This window comes from Ambystoma mexicanum, chromosome 11 (assembly GCF_040938575.1).
Source record: "Ambystoma mexicanum isolate Mex_15411 chromosome 11, UKY_AmexF1_1, whole genome shotgun sequence".
NCBI lineage: Eukaryota > Metazoa > Chordata > Amphibia > Caudata > Ambystomatidae > Ambystoma > Ambystoma mexicanum.
This window is the reverse complement of record NC_090934.1, coordinates 1,272,715,359-1,272,735,954: the sequence shown is the minus strand read 5'-3', so window position 1 is coordinate 1,272,735,954 and position 20,596 is coordinate 1,272,715,359.

The following is a 20,596-nucleotide window of genomic DNA, read 5'->3' as shown; positions in this document are numbered from 1 at the left end:
GCATCTTGTAGAGTGGCAAGCCATTACTTCAGATGTATGGGTTCTGGAGATCATAACCCACGGCTACTGTCTTCCTTTTCGGCAGAGGCCTCACGACAATCCACCAGGGAACCTCTCTTTGAAGAGTCCGGATCCGCTCCTTGCGCAGGAAATTCAAGCCCTGCTGGAGAAAGGCGCCATAGAACTGGTGCCTGTAGCGGAGAGGAACGAGGGATGGTATTCCCCTTATTTTTTGATTTCAAAGAAAGACTGGGGATTGAGACCCATCATGGACTCGCGCGGTTTGAACAAACTCCTCAGGAAGGACAAGTTCAAGATGGTGACTCTTAAGTCCTCCAGGCCCTTCAACTTAAGGACTGGTTGGTGTCTCTCGACCTCAAGGATGCTTACTTCCATGTGCCGATCCATCCCAAGCACAAGAAGTACCTGAGGTTCGCGGTTGGCGACTCGCACTTTCAGTTTCGGGTCCTGCCGTTCGGATTGACCTCCACCCCGAGGGTTTTCACCAAGCTCATGGTGGTGGTGGCAGCACATCTCAGGAAAGGGGGGGGGGATTCACGTCTACCCCTACCTGGAGGATTGGTTGATCAGGGGGAGCTCTGCCGAGCAAGTCCTGGATCATCTGCCCGTCACCTGCCACTCCCTTCACAGGCTGGGCTTCTCCCTCAATTTAAAGAAGTCCCATTTGACACCAACGCAGCGGCTCCAGTACATCGGAGCAGTGTTCGACACGTCCCTGGGGCAGTGTTTTCCTCCTCAGGTGAGGGCTCTTCACATTCAGCAGATGGTGCACAAGTTCCAGTTTGCCCAGACTCTCCCAGCGTCCGAGTTCTTGAGACTGCTCGGCCTCATGGCGTCCTGCATTCTTCTGGTGCCAGAGGCTCGTCTGCGGATAAGATTTTTGCAGTGGGCGCTCAAGCTCCAGTGGTCTCAGTCCTCCGGCAGGCTGTCGGACCCTGTTCAGGTGCCGCCCTCGGTAGCCCGGGACCTTCTGTGGTGGGCCGTCGAGGGCAATCTGATGAAGGGTGCCCCACTTTGGCTGCCCTGGCCGGAGGCGACGATCGTGACGGACGCATCCCTCACGGGATGGGGCGCTCATACCAACGAGCTGACAGTCAGCGGTCGTTGGTCTCCGTCGGAGTCCAGACACCATATCAATCTTTTGGAGCTGAGGGCCGTCAGGCTAGCCCTGAAGGCTTTTCTGCCGACTGTGCGCGGAAAGAGTGTCCTGATTCTGACGGACAACACGGTGGCCATGCACTACCTCAACAAAAAGGGGGGCGGGGGGCAGGGTCACTTCCGCTGTGCAGGGAGGCGATGCAGCTAGAGTTCTGGGCCGTGCAGCAGGAAGTTTCGATCTCGGCAGTTCATCTGGCCGGAGACGACAACGAGACGTCGGACGCTTTGAGCAGGCAGAGCACGATCTCTCACGAGTGGGAGCTGGCTCAGGAGATTCTCCTGGAGATCTTTGCCCTTTGGGGGACCCCACAAGTGGATCTCTTCGCCTCCAGTGTCAACCGGAAGTGCAAAAGGTTTTGCTCGTGGGAATTTCCTCCAAAAGGAGCCTTGGGAGACGCGTTCGTGGTGGAGTGGTCATTCCCACTGCTGTATGCGTTTCCTCCAGTCCCCGTCATTCCGCAAGTGTTGCGGAGGTTCGGTTCCCGGATGATCCTCATTGCTCCGTCGTGGGCCCGGAGGACGTGGTACCCGGACCTTCTCGACTTGTCCATCTGCCAGCCAGGTTGTCTTCCCTATCGAGACGATCTGCTCTCACGGGAGGGGGGGTCAGGTTCTCCATCCAGAGGTCAGATCCCTCAATCTTCACGCTTCGCTTCTGAAAGGTTGAGGTATAAGGATTGGGACCTCCCAGAAGATGTGATGGAGGTGTTGCTCTCGGCTAGGCGGCCAGCAACTAAGTCTCTGTGCCGTTGGAGAAAGTTCTGCGACTGGTGCAGAGTTCAGAATGTGGATCCTTTTCAATGCGACATTCCCATGGTTTTGTCTTTTTTTTGCTTTCTTTGGCCCACAGGGGCTTGCAAGTGGGGACCATTAAAGGTTACCTGGCGGCGCTGTCCATATTTAAGCGCTCGTCTGAGGAGTGTTCCTATCTTAAGATTCCTTTAATTTCTCAGTTTTTGAAAGGGCTCACTAATGCGTTGTCTTAGTCACCTTTTTTGGTGCCAGGTTGGGATTTGAACCTTGTTCTTAAGTTTCTTATGGGTGCTCCGTTTGAGCCTTTACATTCTTGCCCTTTGAGGCTGTTAACTCTGAAAACTGTGTTTTTAGTTGCGGTTACTTCCGCTCGCAGAGTGAGTGAGTTACAGGCACTTTCAGTTAAGCCACCCTTGTATTTCACAAGGACGGTTGTCCTTAGAGTTCGTCCTTCTTTTCTTCCGAAGGTAGTTTTGGAATTTCATTTGAGCCAGAAGGTTGTTCTTCCGGCGTTCTATCCTCCTCCACATCCTGGTAAGGAAGAGGAGAGGCTCCATAGGCTTGATCCTAGGAGAGCGTTGAGCTTTTATATCTCGCGCATGTCCCGGGTCAGAGTGGACGATCAACTTTTCATTGGTTATGCTGGAAAGCGTTTGGGACAAGCTGTGACGAAACAGACTTTGTCTCGTTGGATTATTTTAGCTATCTCCGAGTGTTACCGCTTGGCGGGTAAGGACCCTCCGACTGGCTTGCGGGCCCATTCTACCAGAGGAGTGGCTGCATCTACTGCCCTGCAGAGGGGAGTTCCTATTCGTCACATCTGTGATGCAGCCACCTGGGCTTCAGTACATACCTTTGTACGGCACTATTCCCTTGATTCCATCAGGGGGCAAGATCTGGCCTTTGGCAAGGCAGTTCTGTATTCCGCAATTTGATTGGGCATGCTAAATTTGTATTCTAAATTCTTTCCCACCTCCTTGCTTGGTACTGCCTTGGGAGTCTGTCATAGATATGGAATACGTCGGAGGACCCAATCCCGTCGAAGAACAAGTTACTTTCTTACCTGTTAACGTTCTTTCGATGGGATGGTCCGACGACGTATTTCATATCGCTCCCTCCCTGCCTTCCCTGCTGCAGAATTTCTTTTGCGATTGCAGCTTGCGTTCCGCAAGGCCTTGTGTGTCTGACTGGCAGAAAACTGGTGGCACACGTTCTGGGAAAAAACTATAACTGAGGCTAAGGGCGTTGTGCATCCTACTTATCACATCGGTGACGTCGGCCGTCGGAGGAGGTCCTCGGGGACGGCTCATCGACGCAGGACGCAGACGCCAAAGATTTTCCAAAGCAGCACAGCTGTGGACATTACCTGTCATAGATATGGAATACGTCGTCGGACCATCCCATCGCAAGAACGTTAACAGGTAAGAAAGTAACTTGTTCATCTACACCGTTTAACCAGTTCACTAGCTAATTGGAGAAATAAATTAATCTCTAAATGCGCATTTGGAATTTAAAATTTGACGCTCTCCCACCCAAGAATCATTCCAAAATAATTTGCAAATTATTTTGGAATAACAGGATTCCAAGCTACATGTGATAATATTCTGCCTTATGCTAGATAGTCCATTGACCTATTGACGAGGCAGTTTATTTACCATCTAGCTGTGTTTGTAAATCAATGAACCAACAAAGAAATGTATTGTTGAAACTTGTAGGTCTTTTAATTTTAGGAGAATGAGACTAGTTTAACACTCATTGCAACAGGAATTCCACCACCCAATCTAGGGCAAAAGCAGGTTGTTTTGTGACAGTATTTGTGTTATTAAAACAAGGTGAAATGCAGATGACCCCCGTGCCCACCCTAACTCTCAATGCTGTGGAATTTGCCCAAAACACTTCAAATACATTTAGACTGAAATGAAAAATGATTTGATGTTAGTGTGGTTACGTTTTTCTCACTAATGAGGAAGACCAAAAAGAAAAATCGAGGAATTGGAACCCACAGGGGTAATTGGGGACAGACTAGAAGCAAACAACCAAAAACGACATCACATTATCAATCGACATGCTGTGGGAAACTAAAAGTGATGATACAGAAAAATAATTATGGCGATTGCAGAACTCACAAATATAACATACAAGGAGTTTTCTAATAGAGATGCAACTTCTGCAGACTGAATCAATTTCTGTTCCAAGCAGATGTTTGATATGACTCGTTTAGATTTGGATAAGTACATTAGAAAAATCAGGTTGACTTGCATTTTCTGCTGTACTTCCAAAAAAAGAAAATATGCCCATATCTCAAATATCTGTTTAACTGTTAGGGATCTAACTAAAATCCAAGATCTAGCATCACTAGATAACCATACTAGCGCAAAGGAGGTTTCAATTGACTTTCAAGCTCGAAGTTTGGATACAACATGGCTCAGTAAAACATAATCTAAAGAAGAAATTCCCTGTCAATCCTTCTATAACAGCTTTTTGGCTTCAAAGAAGCCTTACAGGACTTGGTTAGGGATGATTTGATAACATTGTGATGGTCCAATAAAGGTGCCCAGGGTTACATTAGCAAAGAAGAATGGGATGTGTGGAATGATTTTCAAAGAATCAGATACAGGTTACAATGTGGTGGTAATGTAATCAAACTATTTGAAAGGGTCTTATCGACAACTAAAGAGCATTATTGTACTAAATTACAGGAATATTCTACAATGAAGATTAAAGCCAGTTATAACTAATTGTATAATGGATGTTCTCAGGATGGATATATTGATGAAAGAAACTGGCATTCCTATCGCACCAATCTACTTCCTGTCCAAGGTTCGTAAGTGTTAAAGTACCTGGGAGACCAATGGTTACCTCTAATGGTTGTCTTTTGGAGAGCACCAGTCATTATTTTTGCTGAGGTGCTTTTTCCTCTTGTCACATGTTTGCCCTCATATTTGGGGATACAATTGACCTTTTAGGTCGAATTAAAAATGTGCCATGGGAACCTGATTTTGGCCTTTCAAAAGTGGGTGCAGTCTCATTGTACGTATTCATTGACATGGGATAAATTCTTGCAAATATTTTTCTAACCTCGAGATCTTAGTCTGTTAAGACGCTCTAAGACAAGGTTGTTCATCTCCTGGCCTCAAGGGGCAGAATTCTGACCGGTTTTTCAGGATATCCCTCAATATTCATGAGGAAAATGTGCATACATTTAGAATCAATGTATGCAAATTTATCTCCTGATTCTTAATGAGGGGTATCCTAAAAACCCGCAATGGGCCCAGCCCTCAAGGCCTGGAGTACAACCCTGCTATAAGATAATTGAAATGTTAACTTTGTGCCTTAATAATGTATTTATATTCAACAGCAACTTTTACCAGCAAATGTGAGGAACGGCTATGGATACAACTGCTGCTCCATCCAAAGGCAATCTAATGGTGGGTTGGTGGGAGGAAAACGTAGTTTGGGCTGAAGCTAATATTGAATATACAGAAAGAATTATGTGGCTAAGGTATATTGATGACTTATTCATTATTTGGAACAGTGAAATATCCAAATGGTAGGAATCGTGCATATTCTCAGTTTATATCCTCTCAAAATACAAGGCACAGGTAAACGGAGTAAAGAATAGCTAGAATTTTTAGGTTTGGTGTATATGGAAAATGCGGGTTCCAATCTGCTCACTTTAGAACACCCAATGGCTCTTGCGTGCATGCCAAGAGTAATCGTCCACAAAATCTAAAGTGGAGTATCACACATGGAGGTTCTCTGTATGGGAAGAAATTGCTAAATGGATGATCGCTTCCTGATTCGATCTAGAATTACAGCACAGAAATTTGAACAGAGGTTATTGAAAAAGCATTTCTCAAAGCCAGTGATATGAATAGAGAAAACATATTGGTAGCCAAGAGAGAAGACTAAAATGAGGCAAGCAAATTTTGCGAATGTAATTATCACACAGTATCATTAGTTGTGTGACTCCTTATTAAAAGTACATTTGTAAAACTCAAACGGCCTTTTTTTGGCTCATGTTGCTGGCCACTGCGGTACTTGTAGTCTTCTACTCAAGATGGGGGCAAATTACAATAGTACTGCATTCGTTTATATTTTGGTTAGGTTTTAGATAATTGTCAGGTTGCTTTATTCTGGTTTGTGTACTTTTCACATCTCTATAAAACAGGGTATTATTGAAAACTAAACGTTAACCGATTAACACATTTCTACCAACTAGTTCTGATAAGATGCCTGGATAAGTACTTTTCAGACTGGTCTTCAATCTCAGCTTCACCACTTAAAGTGCTAATATTGGGCAAATTCACTATAAAATGTTTTTGCTCTTTTGATGACCTTCAAATGTGATTGTAAAAACACACTTTGACACAAGTACTCAAGCAAGACGAATCTGTTGTTTTTTTTATGATGGAGCCTTTATAAATTGTCTGTTTTTCTATATTTCATACATAATTTGGTGGTTAAAGTGCTGGTGAATTCCTTATTTTGCTCCAAAGTTATTTTGTCTTGATGAAAAATATACCTGTTCCGAGTTATTTTTCACATTATTCCGTCTGCTCTGAAAAACAGCAAAGCAGCCTTAAATTGGGGGAGCATAATTGTGTAGGGAAAAAAACCCATCCGGCAACCATTTTGAAGGCCGTTTCATGAATGTTTGGCTCGGCACTTGTTGGGTGGATTGATTACCAAAGGCTCGAGCAGAGCCAGAGACCGACGTTTGGCTCAAGCCCTCATCTGACAGACTCCTCTCCTCCACAAATGGCCCTGCTTAAATATAATGGGTTTCCATATATTTTTTAAAACCTAAAACTGAAATGCAACCCTTAGAGATTTAAGTGCATATAAATATCTGAAAAGTGGTCGATTTTACCCTCACAAACTATATATTCACATCCGAAATTGGGGTTGCGGAGTAGTAAACTCAGTGCCACGGGCAAATGTATAATTGATTTGCCATGCATTTTTCCAATTGGAACTTCTGGGACATGCACAAAATAAGGGATGTTAATGAGTACAGAAAGCACACAACGCCACTCCCTTACACTTGTGGAAGATAGTTATGCATTTTAGGCCGATTTACATCGCATTTTTTGCTGCCCTGAGAGTGCACAAAACGTGGTTTGTGCAAATTGCAATAATTAATTGAAATATGAAAACGACCATTTGTGGCCAGTAGCAGTTGGGGTGTGCTGAAGGTGTGGCAATGGTCTGCAGTTGTATTGTATTCATATAGTGCCCTGTCCCCCATTTGAATGCCCTCAATGTGCTTTGTGGTTGGAACGCCCTCAGTGACTGCAGTCCATGTGCGGGAGGTTCTAAGAGTTTAAATTAAATATGCGTGTGTGCATTTCTGCCGGGTTAGGAATTAGGTGGGCTGGCTAGACTCCAGTAAGCAGCCTGGAGGTCCAGCACCTGGGTAGGTGCTGTTGGAGGTTTAGGATAGAGTTCTAGTACTGAAGATTCAATGTGTGCCCAACTAGACCAAATCTTTTTTTGTTAGTTGTCTCAGTATACTAATGGCAGAGGTGTTGAGGTACGTCAAGGGTTTGTGTGGACGGCTATGCATGCTGCTAGACTGGAATAGCATAGCCATACCTGCATTCTAGTGTTGTTGGACGGGTTGTTGTGCCTGTGGCTTGTGTCCACAGATGTGGTGTAAGCTATACATACCATAGGTTTTGCTGGTATTTCTAATGCAGTGTTCTTTTTCTTGGTCCAGTGTGATTGTCTCGTCTCACTATTGGCAGTCTCCCTGGAATGGAAGTCTGAGCAGTGGGAGAGGGGCCCACGGGGATGATGGGGTGAGTGGGAGGACAATAGTTTGTTATGGTTTGCCTCTGAATGCTGCTAGCATCCGTGGTTAATGGTGGGAAGGAGTGCTGTGTTTGGAATGAAGAGATCCACGGTGTGCCGCTGCAAACGCTGCCGGCATCTGTGGGGTGTTGGCGGATAGGAGTGTTGTGTTTGGATCAGCGTTTGTGTGCCTATCGACAGTTTAATGGGGGAGGGACTCAAGGGGGATGAGACAGATTTCCAGGGCCTTTCTGAATGCCAGGTGGTTAATATTCCAAATGTGCAGGGGTAAGGAGTTCCAGATGATCAGTGCTTGGATGGAGAAAGGGGATCCTCAGTCTGGAGGAGTTGTACTGTGGGACTTCAGGAGAAATGTTGTGCAAGATCTGAGAGTCCTTGACTGGTGGTAGCAGGTGACTGTCTTGAAGGAATTCTGGCTCGGTGGGTGAGACAGATGGCTTTTAAAGTGTCGGTCAATAGGGAGCCAATGGAGGACTATCAGAGTAGGGCTGATGTGTTTTCTGGGAGTAGGTTAATGAGCAGGTGGGCTGCAGCGTTTTGGATTCTTTGCAGTTTCTTTAGTGGAAATGCAGATGCGCCTAGGAAAAGGCTGTTTTCTGTAGTCCAAGCGGGAAAGGATGATGGAGATAACGGTGAGGCAAGGGAAGATAAGCCTTTTGTTCTGAAAATGGAGTTGAATTTTGTTGGGAGAGGGATAAATCTGTGCCCATTGTGCATCCAAGGTGTTTCACTGATGTGGAGGTTGGGTTCCATGTGTTAATATCCCAGCAGAAATATTGCCATATAAAATTATCGCCATATTTCTGCAGCAATATTAAGCCATGGAACCTGCGGGGGACACCCCTGGTCCCAATAACCCCATAAATTATCCCCACTAATATCGCCTCTGGCCTTACCCCACAACCATATATATGGTGATATTATTGGTGGGGATATTACCTGATACCGGAGGTTGCTGGTGGGGGGCAGGGAATCTGTTGGGGGGAGGAGCGTTGTTTTCCGGCAGACTAGTTCAGTTTTCTCAGGATTGATGTGGTTGGTAGTCATCCAGTAGTGAATATCCGAGAGGCATGATGACAGATCTGGATGGTTGGAGTCTGGCGATTTGTGGATTTTAAAGATGATCTGCGTAGTTGTAGCAGATAAGATTGTGGGAATGGATGGGTGCAGGCAGAGGGTTTAGATGGATGTTGAAGAGCAGGGGAGATAGGGATGCTCCTTGTGGGACCCCTTTGTTACTGGTCTTGATGTGAAGGTGAATGGGGGGGGGGGGGGAGTATCATTTGTGAATGATTAGAAGTGAAATAAGAGATCCAAGAGGGGGCTGCTTCTTTGATTCCCAATTAGTGTAGCCTGTCTAGGAGGATAGTGTGATCGATGGTATAAGGCGGCAGAGGGGTCAAGAAGGATGAGTACAGCGCAGCCTTCTGCATCAGCTGTTCTTTTTAGGTTGTCCCAGACGGACACTAGGGAGGATTCTTTTCCTCGCAGCAGATTTTGCAGGGTCCAGGAAGTGTTGGCTTGTATACTATGCGGTCCAGGAGTTTGGTCATGAAGTGGATGTTGGAGATGGGCCGCTTGTTCTGGGGGAGGAGTGGGTCGAGTGTTGGTTTTTTGAGGAGAGGTTTGATGTAGGTTGTTTTTAGGGCTTCTGGGAAAGTTCTAGATGTTAGGGAGTGGTTGACATTTGAGTGTGCAATACTGCCTGCACAGTTTGAGGCTAGGATTTTTATGAGAGTGGGTGGGCAAGGGTCCACAGGGGAGCCTGATGGGTGTCTTTGTGCTAGGAGCAGGAGGAACGCCTGGTGTGTGATTGGAGTGAAAGAGGTGAAAGTTTGTATCGGGGGGGGGGGTGTTTCAATGGGGGTTGGGCTGTTGGTGGGTGGAGGCATGTGTTCCATTTAGAGATGGAGTTTCTGTCGGTAGCAACATTGTGGAAGTGTTCTGATAAGTTGTCACATAGGGACTGGGTGGGGTGGGGGTTGGAGCAGGCCTGGGAGTTGAATTTGGAGATGATTCTATGCAGCCCTTTGCTCGGGTTCTCAGAGTTTAAGATTCTGTTCCATGGAATACTTTTAGTTTTTTTCTGATTTCAAGTTTGCTACAGCAGTTTTGTTCTGGGTTGTAGGGATGGTCCTCCAGGTCTGTTCCAGCCCGGTGCATGAGGGCTTTTAGTGATTTGAGGTTGGGACTGTACCACCTGGGTGTGGGTCCTGATCTCTGAGCGGACCATTTTGTTGGGGTCAGGGTTGTAGGGGCATTCAAGAGCCAGAGGTTGAAAAGAGTTTGATTGGGGGTGGCCCTTCCTGGAGGGATAGTGTTGGGAGAGAGGCGAGGAAGGAGTTGGCTAGATCTGGGGTGTAACTACTTTATTCCATAGTGCAATGAGAGGCGTGGGGGTTGGTGGAGGTCGGGGTGACCTTGGGTGTGAGCCACGGTGATCAGTGCTACATAGAAGATTGCTGAGTGATCGGTCCATGATGGGGGCTGGGGGTGTGTGGGTGCAGTGTGGATATGTTTTCAGTGGTGAAGATTGCATCAAGGGTGTGACCTCCAGTGTGGGTGGGTGTGGAGACACGTTGTCAGGTTGAATGCTTTTAGGTTGTCTAAGAGATCGGGTCATGGGTTTGAGAGTGAATCAAACCAGATGTTGAAATCTCCTAGAATGGTAAGTATTGGATGGAGATTAAGGATAGTTGTCAGAGCATTGCCGGGCATTTTTGCGGGGTATGTTGTAGCCAGGGAGTCTGTAGATGAGTAGGAAGCTGTGCCAGGGGTAGGGTGAGAGTTGGGAGTTTTACCAGAAGGGATTTGTAGTCTGCGGTGTTGGCTGAGATGTCCTTAATTATGAATAGGTATTGGTGTTTGTGTGGTATGGCAAGTCCTCACCCCTTTGCGATCGGTTATGAACAATAAGGTTGTACCCGGGTGGGAAGGCCTCATGCGCAATGGGCTCGTAGTCGCCGGCCAACCAAGTCTCTGGAATAAAAAGGACATCTGGATTTTCCTCTGTGATGAGGTGGGAGTTGTGGAATTTGTTTTTGGAGACTGATCTGGCATTGATGAGGGTGAGAGAGAGTTGGTGTGGTGTTTGCGAGAACTGGATGGGTTGGGGTGGGAATGGTAGGTGGGAGTGGAGATGGGGGATGGGGGCTAGGGTCACCAGGGTGGGGCGTTAGGGGGAAAAGGGGTTGGTCTGGGTGGATGGGGGCAAAGGGGTGGGCGGTGGAGGGTGTTGGGAGGAGTTGTGGGGAATTGGAGTTGGACCGGGGGGGATGGGGCAAAGGGGGAAATGAGGCTAGGACCAGTTTGGGTTCTGGAAGGGAGGTTTGGGACTTGGTTTGAAGAATGGGAGAAGCAAGCGGGGGCGGTATGGCATTGTCTGTGTCTGAGCGTTTCCTTGACTTTTGGGTAGCCCATGGGGTGTGGGTGACAGTGGAGGGGGGGCTGTGGAGATGGGGTTTTGGCCAGGGCTGCTCTTGCTGCACTAAGAGAAGGGAAGCATGGCTTGAGAGCGGGGCGTTCTGTCTTAAGGGCAAGGTGGGTGCAGGTGTGTATTTAGCGGGTGGGGTGGCAAGGTTGGTTTACCTGGGTCGCTGGGCGGTCGAATATTCCGGGGGTCAATGTTTTCTGCTCCCGCTCTCCTCCTTGCTGCTATTTTTTGAGTGGCGCAAGATCTACTTTGACAGTGCAGGAGGTGGAAGGCTGCGATGATAGCCTGTGCATTCGGGATAGCTAGCTAGTTAGGGTGTGGTGGGTATCGTCAGTCCTATTGATGTGCCTGTGTGCGGCTCTGATTTGGCCTGTGTGGCATGGTGTCTAACCTGTGGGAAGCGTACATCAGATTATGTGACTGAGTGGGGGGGGGCATGTCCAAGTGGGGTACCACACTGTTTACTTACCTGTCCTTGGGCAACTGGTTGGGGTATTGGGAGTGGGTTTGGGGCACCTGGGCAGGGAGGGGTGGGGGGGGGGTACCACAGTAGACAGTAAAATGTAGTAGCTCCTAAACTTGGGTTACCTTGATGGAGGGAGAGAGGCCTAAATTGGGATACAGCGGTAGAGCGTAAAATACAGTCAAGATGTCCAAAGCAAACTGTCCTGCCTCCACAACCTATCCTTGCCCTCGCATTCTGAAAGTAACTTTAAGGCACTAAGGGTAATGTCTCTGGTCTTGAAAGGTGCACACATGTTCAAAATAAATATATACCTGTACTCCAACACAAAAGTTCCCAAAGGATAAGGTTCACAGTCCCAGGGAATGGCTCCCTTCAAGAGGCTTCAAGACTCCCAAGGGGGCACATCCTCCCTGGTGTTCTCTGGTCAACATGCAAAGTAATACACCTTGCATTCAACACAACTTGGATGCGAGTCCCAACTTCACAGGACACCTGGTGTACTCCCCAAGCCAGGTCCTTTTTCTAATTCAATTTATCTTTGCTCACAGTCTTCACTTTGTATTTCTTTACCAGGACTTCCTTACCTGAATTGTTTTACACACTTGCAAACTGACTTTGGCTTGGTACATTCTCCTGCCAGAGCTTTTAATGTGGTTCACTTTACACACTTGCAAACTTGGCTTTCACCTCTCAGTTCTCTTTCAGTAATAATCAATCCCATTTCATTCACTTCCTTGTCCTTCAATGTTCTTTGGTAGCATTGCAGAAGCGCTCTGTTGTCCCAATCTTCCTCCTGAGGACTCGCTGACTTTCTGTGATCTTTGGTTTCTTCGCGGTAACTGTGAAAGAACAGTTCAGTGTCCCAGCTCCACCTCGCAGGCTCACCTGCTTCACCCATCGTCTTCCACACCCTTCACGGCTCCCGCCTGGTTGCTAAACTCCTCTGTGCGAGCAGTGTAGGTGCGTTGTTTTTTTTTTTTTAGTTCCTGCAGCTGCCAACCAGACTTTCCTCTTTCTTGTGCGGTCCCAGCACGGCAAACAGTCTCCTGCAGCCGCCCCTTCTTCTGCCTTATACTTGGGCCAGCTGGCTCCATGGACTTTGTTAGAGGAGTTTTCCTAAAGTCCCACTTGGGGGTAAGACTTTAGTAAGCTATCCCAGTGGTTTGTAGATCCTCAACTCTTAGCATCAGTCTGTACTATTTGGGAACCTTGGTAGAGTAGCAGAGCGGTCAGGCTGATCTTAAGAGGAAGATGTGAGCTGTAGGTAAGTACATTGAACCCAGCCAGTATTGCACATCAAACACTTAAATACATTTATATTAAAATATAGATTATATTTACACAAGTCATGTTATACCTTCACACAAACCAATACCCATAGGAATACTTTCAAAAGGCTGCTTCTTATTGATACGCTTACAATTGTTACAGGAGTTTGGCAGATCTACTGTATTATCGATAATAACACACTCGCAAAGTAATATGGTAATTGCATTAAGTCAGCATGCACATATAATATAATGATTTTTTTGGAAGGAAAACAGTTGGTTAGTGTTATCCTAGTAGATCTTAAGGTTGTATAGGCATTTTCAATGCACAGCACGTCTTTTAAAGTCTGAAACGCAACCCTAGCTAAAAGGCCATCCAGAGAGGCTAAAAGTCTTGAAAAGCAGCAGAAGTCAAATGTTCCTGTGGATACTTTCTAATCTCTAGGAAAGAGGATACACACAGGCTTGTGTCGGAGGTATGAGGAGGTGACCCTGGACACCTCTACGTGCCCTCCAGTGCTCTAAAGAGACTTTGGAATAAGGTAAGCAATACCTTTTTTACCCCCAGGGTACCTTGGGTTTGAAGAAAACGTTTGTGCTGGATGCACCGCAATGTTGCAGCTTTGACACACACCCCTCTACCCCTATATACACACCACACACCCCTCTACACACCCACCTCTACCCCTATACACACCCCTATACACACAAACACCTCTACCCCTATACGCACACAAACCCCTATAAAAACACACACACACCTCTACCCCCCCACACACACCCCTACACACACACACCCCCACTCCTACACACGCACCTACCTTGTAGCAAGGTATTGCTGTTCATACCTGGTGTAAGCCATATCTTGAATGCTGGAAAGCCTGAATGAACAAGTTACTTTAACATGTTTCTCTAAAGGTGGATAACTTTCCCTGAATTCTGACAAAACCTTAAAGGACGTTTGTTTTTTTATTTTTCCTACTTTTTTTCTCAGACGTTTTTTTTTTTCCCTTTCCATTGCCTTATATATGTAGATATATCCGTTTAATGAGAATCACAGCCATTTGTGGCGATAATTAACGACACAGATCTTGCAAGGGCTGTATTTGTGAATCCCAATGCTGGTAGTTGCCGCTTGAACTTCCACGCCCCACAAGTAGAAGCTGCATTTACATTTTCTACTTATTTGTGTTTCCTTGCCCCTGAAATATTAGCAAGACAATAACTATGTATTTTGGAAAGCCGCGTTGGTCATATGATAGAGGCCTAACACTTGTCTTCAGTGAAGGGTAAATTAGTAGTTTTGTTGATAAGACGATTACATTTTCACATGTTTAGCTTTCTCTGAACTAGGCAAATGCATTGACTTCTGTAGTTTATGATATAGTGTCAACACCCTTTCTTGCCCGCTGGGGAGGTTAAGGCAATTAGCACCCCAGGGTTTCCGATACAGAAACCCGGGCTGTTAAGAAAAATGTATTTTCATTCAAGGAACAGGGTGCCGTTCCTTGAATGAAAATACTGGCACAAAATGGCCTCCGTGGATCTAGAAGAAAGGGCTCTTAATGGAGCCCCCTCCTTCTTTCCATGGCAGCCGGCAAAGGGAGACTTAGTGAAGCTGTGGTGACGGTGGGCGTCGCCACTGCCACAATTGGGTAAGTGGGGCTAGGGAGGAGAGGTTAGGGTTTCAAAAGAAAAATGAAGGGAACAGGAGGGTGGGATGAAGATGGTGCTGGAGGGCGGGGAAACAGCCTCCAGGTTTGATGGAACGTAGGATGAGATTGGCGGTTTGAGCCTGCAATCCGGGGAACCTGATTGGATGCTGCCCTGCTCCAGGGTGCTAATTTAACTTTTTACATAATAGAAAATTATGTAGATTAAACGGTAACATGCCTTAAAGCGTGAACAATGCCTGTTAAATGTGCTGATAGCCTTTCACCATTATTTTAATGTACGGCTGAAATATATATCGATGCTATTTTTGTGTTCTTTTTATACATGAGTATAGAGAATCCTATAGGGGACATACCATTGCATGGCTTTACAAGTTTGGGAATGGTGTCAGATGAACGTTCTCCACTCTCTCACCCCCCCCCCCCCACCCCCCTATGTTCCCTCCTATTGATTTCTGCACTACTGACATCCTAAAGCTAAATTCCTATGGGTGGTTTTTAATAATTGTAAGTAAATTAAACTGAGTAGACTGATCAACTCAACTATATCAAATGAATGTATCTTCTGAGGAAGTCAATAGCTACTAATGCTGAGAACTCCCTTTTTAAAGTACTGATTTGTAGGACGACTCTGCATACAAGAGATTAAGTATCATTTTCAAATACAACTATATGGAGACTGAACACACCCTGCTTTTCCAGCCAAAATAATTCACTTCTGCACTGTTAGCCCTCCCTTGTTCTGTTCTAGACCCTTTTACATGGCGAATAAAGTGATGTCCTTTAATCCATTTTTGATTTCGCTCCATACTACTGGACCGAGTGGTAGACAATTTTTTTTTTGTTTTGTCCATGTACTTTTCGAATGTGCCCAAGTTTGAGACTGAGCTCTAATGGATCCCTAAATCCTCAGTTTTTCCCCTCAATGGTTTACTCATTCTTGTCTTCTGCAATTTACTATGCTGTTGACCTGTAAAATATATCCTTTCAACATGTAGCACACACATGAAAATGTACTAAATATTAATCTTTGATTAACATTTTTCAGCAGGTCCTGCCATACTGTACTCGATTGGAAGGAGCAGCAGCTCGGCCCTTGTTAATTAGTGTGCACACCATTGGAGTCCAGGCCAGAAAATCACTCAAACAGCAGCATGGACCGCAGGCCCCTGGAATCATTCAAAATACCCCTCCTTTAGTCATCCCTTTCCCCAATATTTTCAGTAGAAGAGTTCTTCTCTCAATCAGTGGCAAAGCTACGGGACAGTGTTGAGCATTCGAATCCCCATTCACACAGTATGTGTTGGGGAAGAGAGAAGCAATGTGTGGAGATATGAACATTTAGAGGCAAGGTGTGCCTAGGATGAAAAAGTAATATAAAAACCGAACTTGTAGCTTGTAGTGAGGAATCTATGGATCCCAGAAATTTGAGAAATGATGATCAATTGCTCGTATATGATCTTTCAATCAACCTGTGTATACTTTTCACCACTTTCCGTTTAGGGGTGACTTGTGACTAGAGAGGCATTGATATCGAGAAGCCAGGAGCTACCCAGGAAACCTTGAAAAGTAATGCTGGAAATACAGAGAGGCCTGTGCACAGACTAGTGGGGAGCTTATTGGTAAATCAGTGCCTATCACCAGATAAGTCTTGTCCCCTTAGATTGGTTGTGTGCTCATTTGAGCTGGACCAGAAGATTGGTTCAATTGAGGGTTTCATTTCCCTTTAACTCTCGCATGTAAACCTTAAAGGAACACTGGATGCAAAATGATTTCCCGAGGTGTAGAGGCACCAAGAAGCAAGACACAGACAACAGATTCAAATTCGTACTCAAAGGTTTTATTTTAAATCTAACGCCTGGGTGCAGTAAGGCCTAACATCTTATGTTAAGGTGCGATTTCTCTACCTAAAGAAAACTACGGATAGTCTGTGTCAAGATTACTAAATCTGTGTCAAAAACCTATACTTGCCTTCACAACTACCTGTATACAATATGTGGGGATGTCGGCATCAAAAGAATAGTGTTTCCAAAAGAAGGTTCAGATCTCCTTCCAGCTCTTGGCTTAGGATCTGCTTGCCCAAGTTCAAAACGGGTCACAGAATACTGGGGCTCCCTTTCCCAAGAGTTCAAATTGTTCAGCTTTCAAAACAAATACTGTTCTTTGGGAAGCTTCCAAGTTCCTTTTAAGATAATTGTCTTGTATCAGTTTGCTTCGACCGCTCTGTTTCTTAACTTCAATTTCCCATATAAGGCTTTTGTGAAACATCTGTTTCTTTAAATCTCCTTTCATTGTCTTCCTCCATATGGGGCACTCGTTCTAGGCGCAGTTGTTGGACCACATGGTCCACCCATTACAGGTCACCCAACTGATAACCCTTCTTACTGATTCCATCAACAATTGGCCACTGCTTCCATTGGCCAGTGATGTTTAGTTGATTCCTCAGTCACACACTGCCCTGTGACTTCCTTGGCCACCACGTACTGTATTATGCTTTCCTGTATTCCTCTGTCTCTTGCCAACATGGGTTTCCTCTTGGCTTGCAATTCCTGGACCCCTCTTAGCTTTGGGCCAAAGTTCTCACTTTGTATACCCTTCTTGGCATTTTCCTGATGTTGCTCTTATTTGCTTTGTGTGCCCCTCTTAGATTTGGGCCAATATTTGGTCTCATTTCCACACCCTTCTTGGTATTCTCATGATTTTGGAAACACTTGTTTCATGCAACACATTCTCGATGTCTGTCTCGTGCAATGCTGGACTTTCCCTGCTTTTATGAGTATTCAATTAACTTTTTACTTTGTGCGGCATTCAGAAGTGTTTGATTAGTTTCAGTTAATTCTATATCCTTAAAGTACTTCCTCCAGCACTTGAAAGTACTTTTAATTACTTCCAGTTGGTTCAGCATTCGCAAATGACGTGCGACCAGACCACCCCGGTATGAGGGTGTATCTGTTTTACACTCACCGGTCGCGTAAGCAGCATTCTTACCCTTGGCGTCCTTCGCGACTGGCTTCTCCAGGCTTCCTTGGCTCCCTACAATCTCTCCTGTCTCTATCGTGGTCACTGCCAAGAGCACTGCATGCTCTCCTGGGTTCCTGAAGCGGCAACTGGGGGACAATGGAAGTTTCACAGCTTCTGCAAAGCATACCTGCTCTGGTGGGGGTACCAAGACCTCCGGACTCTCGCACAGCTGGCCGCTGGTGTCCCTGTCTCTGGTAAAATACCCCTCCAGCCACCTGGGTCTCCATCTTTCTTTTCTCCAGCCGGTTTGCCTCCTCTCAAAACTACAGCCATTTTATATATTCACTAGGTGTGTTAAGTGTCCCCAGGTGTGGGTCATTGAGTTCTCTTGCCTGACTATGGAGGACTCCATTAGGCGGACATGCCTGGTTGTTTTACTGGTACGCCTCTATAGTCCTCTTCCTTGCCTCAGTACCAGAGTGGTGTTTGGAACAGTCTGATGAAATAAAAGGAGCATTTATAACTCTGTTTTGTCTGTGTGTATCAGTAAAATGAGACTGTGCCCTTCTACTGGGTATCTTCCTCGTCCCAGTACTACGGATTTGTTTCTGGGAGTGGGTTTGAAAGGAGGGAAAGGGTAGACAATATCCCACAAAGGCTTTATGGGTAGAGGGTTCATTTTGAAAAAGAAAGGGGATACTGTCTCCCCGAAGGACGTCCTCTTCCCTCCACGCAGGTGATCCTCCCTCGCATATCCACCCCCCCAGTGTCAGGATCCCTAAGCGATGGCTATTCCCTGGCCACCTGAGAGTAGGATCCTGGGGAAAAAGAAGTGAGGATGCCCTCAGATTCTTCACGTAGGTTCTAAATTGCAGAGAGATGAGACGTGCCATGTTCAAACAATGTAGCCAAGATATGATTGGCCCCTGATGTCCTAGTCTGTTCAACCTGTTAACCAATGGTCCATAGATATTGCCAAAGGTGTACTAAAGTGCATCTGCACATATCAATAAAATACCTGCCCTTGTACTTGGAAGATCCTTCTAAGATCTTCCAACTGATATACACCATAGCATGCACTCTCTCTACTGTAAGAATTTTTAAAGTTGAGTTATATTTATAATACAATGTCAAATTGTAATTCTAAAATCCCTATGAAGAGAAGTAATCTGCAATATGTAGTATTGGCACATAGAAATAATGATTGTCCCGCTCTCAGCCAATCGGAATGTTTATAAAGCAGTCAATAACTACTGGCATTGACTGCATTTTGAATATTCTGTCTTCAAAAGCAGACTAGGAAATAACGCAATTTCCAGGCAATATTTTCTTTCAACGGGTCACTTCTTTGTTAAAAAGTATTTTCTTTTAATGCAGAATCCTATTTAGCACACCAAAGAGACAACTAAATTAAGTCCACATGCTTTCACTTTCTTGTAGAGAAATAGTTTACTTTTACATGACGAATGCTCATGTTGAACTTGCTCCAATTTGACCAAGTTTGCAATTAAATGACAATCATGCTATTTAAATATTGCAAAAGAAAAGCACATTTATTCACGAACTTGGTTTGTCCATTTACTTTACTCGCTATTAATGCACATTTTTTTTTACTTCCCCTTCAAAACATATATTGTTACCACCGCAATTTCCTCGGGCCACAACTTGGTGGTGGGTCAATATTCCATGATAATGGCCCCTCCTTCAGTTTTCAAGGCTATACTACATTATTAGAGTTGTCCGCTATACGAGGAGAGTGAAAAACCACTGTGATCGAAATTGCTCGGAACAAAGTTTTTTGAAACCTGCTTATGTTATGTCAATGTGCTTTTATGCTGAACTAAATTATTACCTTAGTAGATTCAGTCTACGCCTGTCTGTGGGGTTGTCTAATGCGCCCTGCCGTGGAATGAAAAAATAGGGAAGATAAGAGGATTGGAAAGTCTGAATGAGATGCTAAATGGGGAGTCGGGGAAGGATGTAGCAGGGCAGGAATGTTTTGTGATTGTATAGATACATGTCACCACTGTTGGGTGGACCATAGTTCTTTCAAAGCGAGGAGGTGCTATGTCCTGAAGTGTTGTGAGAATTTGTTTCCGTTTCCAAGGCAGATTTGGTGAATTGTAAATTAGCACAAAATAGGGGTAATTTTGGATGCCTCTGGAGCAGAGGTCTTCAATCTGTGGGGCGCGGTTCCTTGGGGGGCGGGTGATGCCGGGCGCAGAAGAAGAGAAACGCTTTTTTTTTTTTTTTTTTTTTTCTTCTCTTTTTCTTCTTTCTTCTTCTCTTTCCTCCTGCACTGAACTGAGCATGTGCAATGGGGACCCACTGGCTCCCATGCACATGCTCAGCCAGTGGGATGTGCTGGGGGTGTGGCCATGAAACAGGAAATAAACGCAGCCTGGACGCGCGCTTTCCTGCATTTGGATCGCGCGTCCAGGCTGCGTTGTGGTGTCCTGTGTTCCTTGCTCCTGCTGCCGCCGCCTGTGAGAGGTAAGTGACCCTTTATTTACAGATTGCCATGGGGGAGCCGCGTTATTAATACAGTACCGGTCCCCCCTTCGCCTCTCTCCCCCTGCGTCCCCCACATTAGGGGGCATAGAGGAGAGGAGAGGAGAGGAGAGGAGAGGAGAGGAGGCGGGCGGGGGACAAAAACTGCTCTGCCGGTGCTGTATTAATAACGCAGCTCCCCCATGGCAGATTGCTGGAGCCCAGCAATCTGCCATGGGGGGAGCCGCATTATTAATCCAGCACCGGACCCCCCTGCGCCCCTCACCCCCTCTGCAACCCCCCACATTAGGGGGCATGGGGAGAGGAGGCGAGCAGGTTTTGGCATTCTGAAAAATTGAATAGTAATGCTGTTGATGAAGGCAACGCTCTGAGCGGGAAAAGCAGAATAAATTCTGTTTCTTCTTGAAGCCCATCTACAAATCATTTGAAGCGCTAAGAAGTTGATTATTTACCTAAAAATCCTTACAAAATGTATGATATATTTCATTCAAATTTATCATATTGTGATGATCATTACCGCTCTGCTCTAATGATC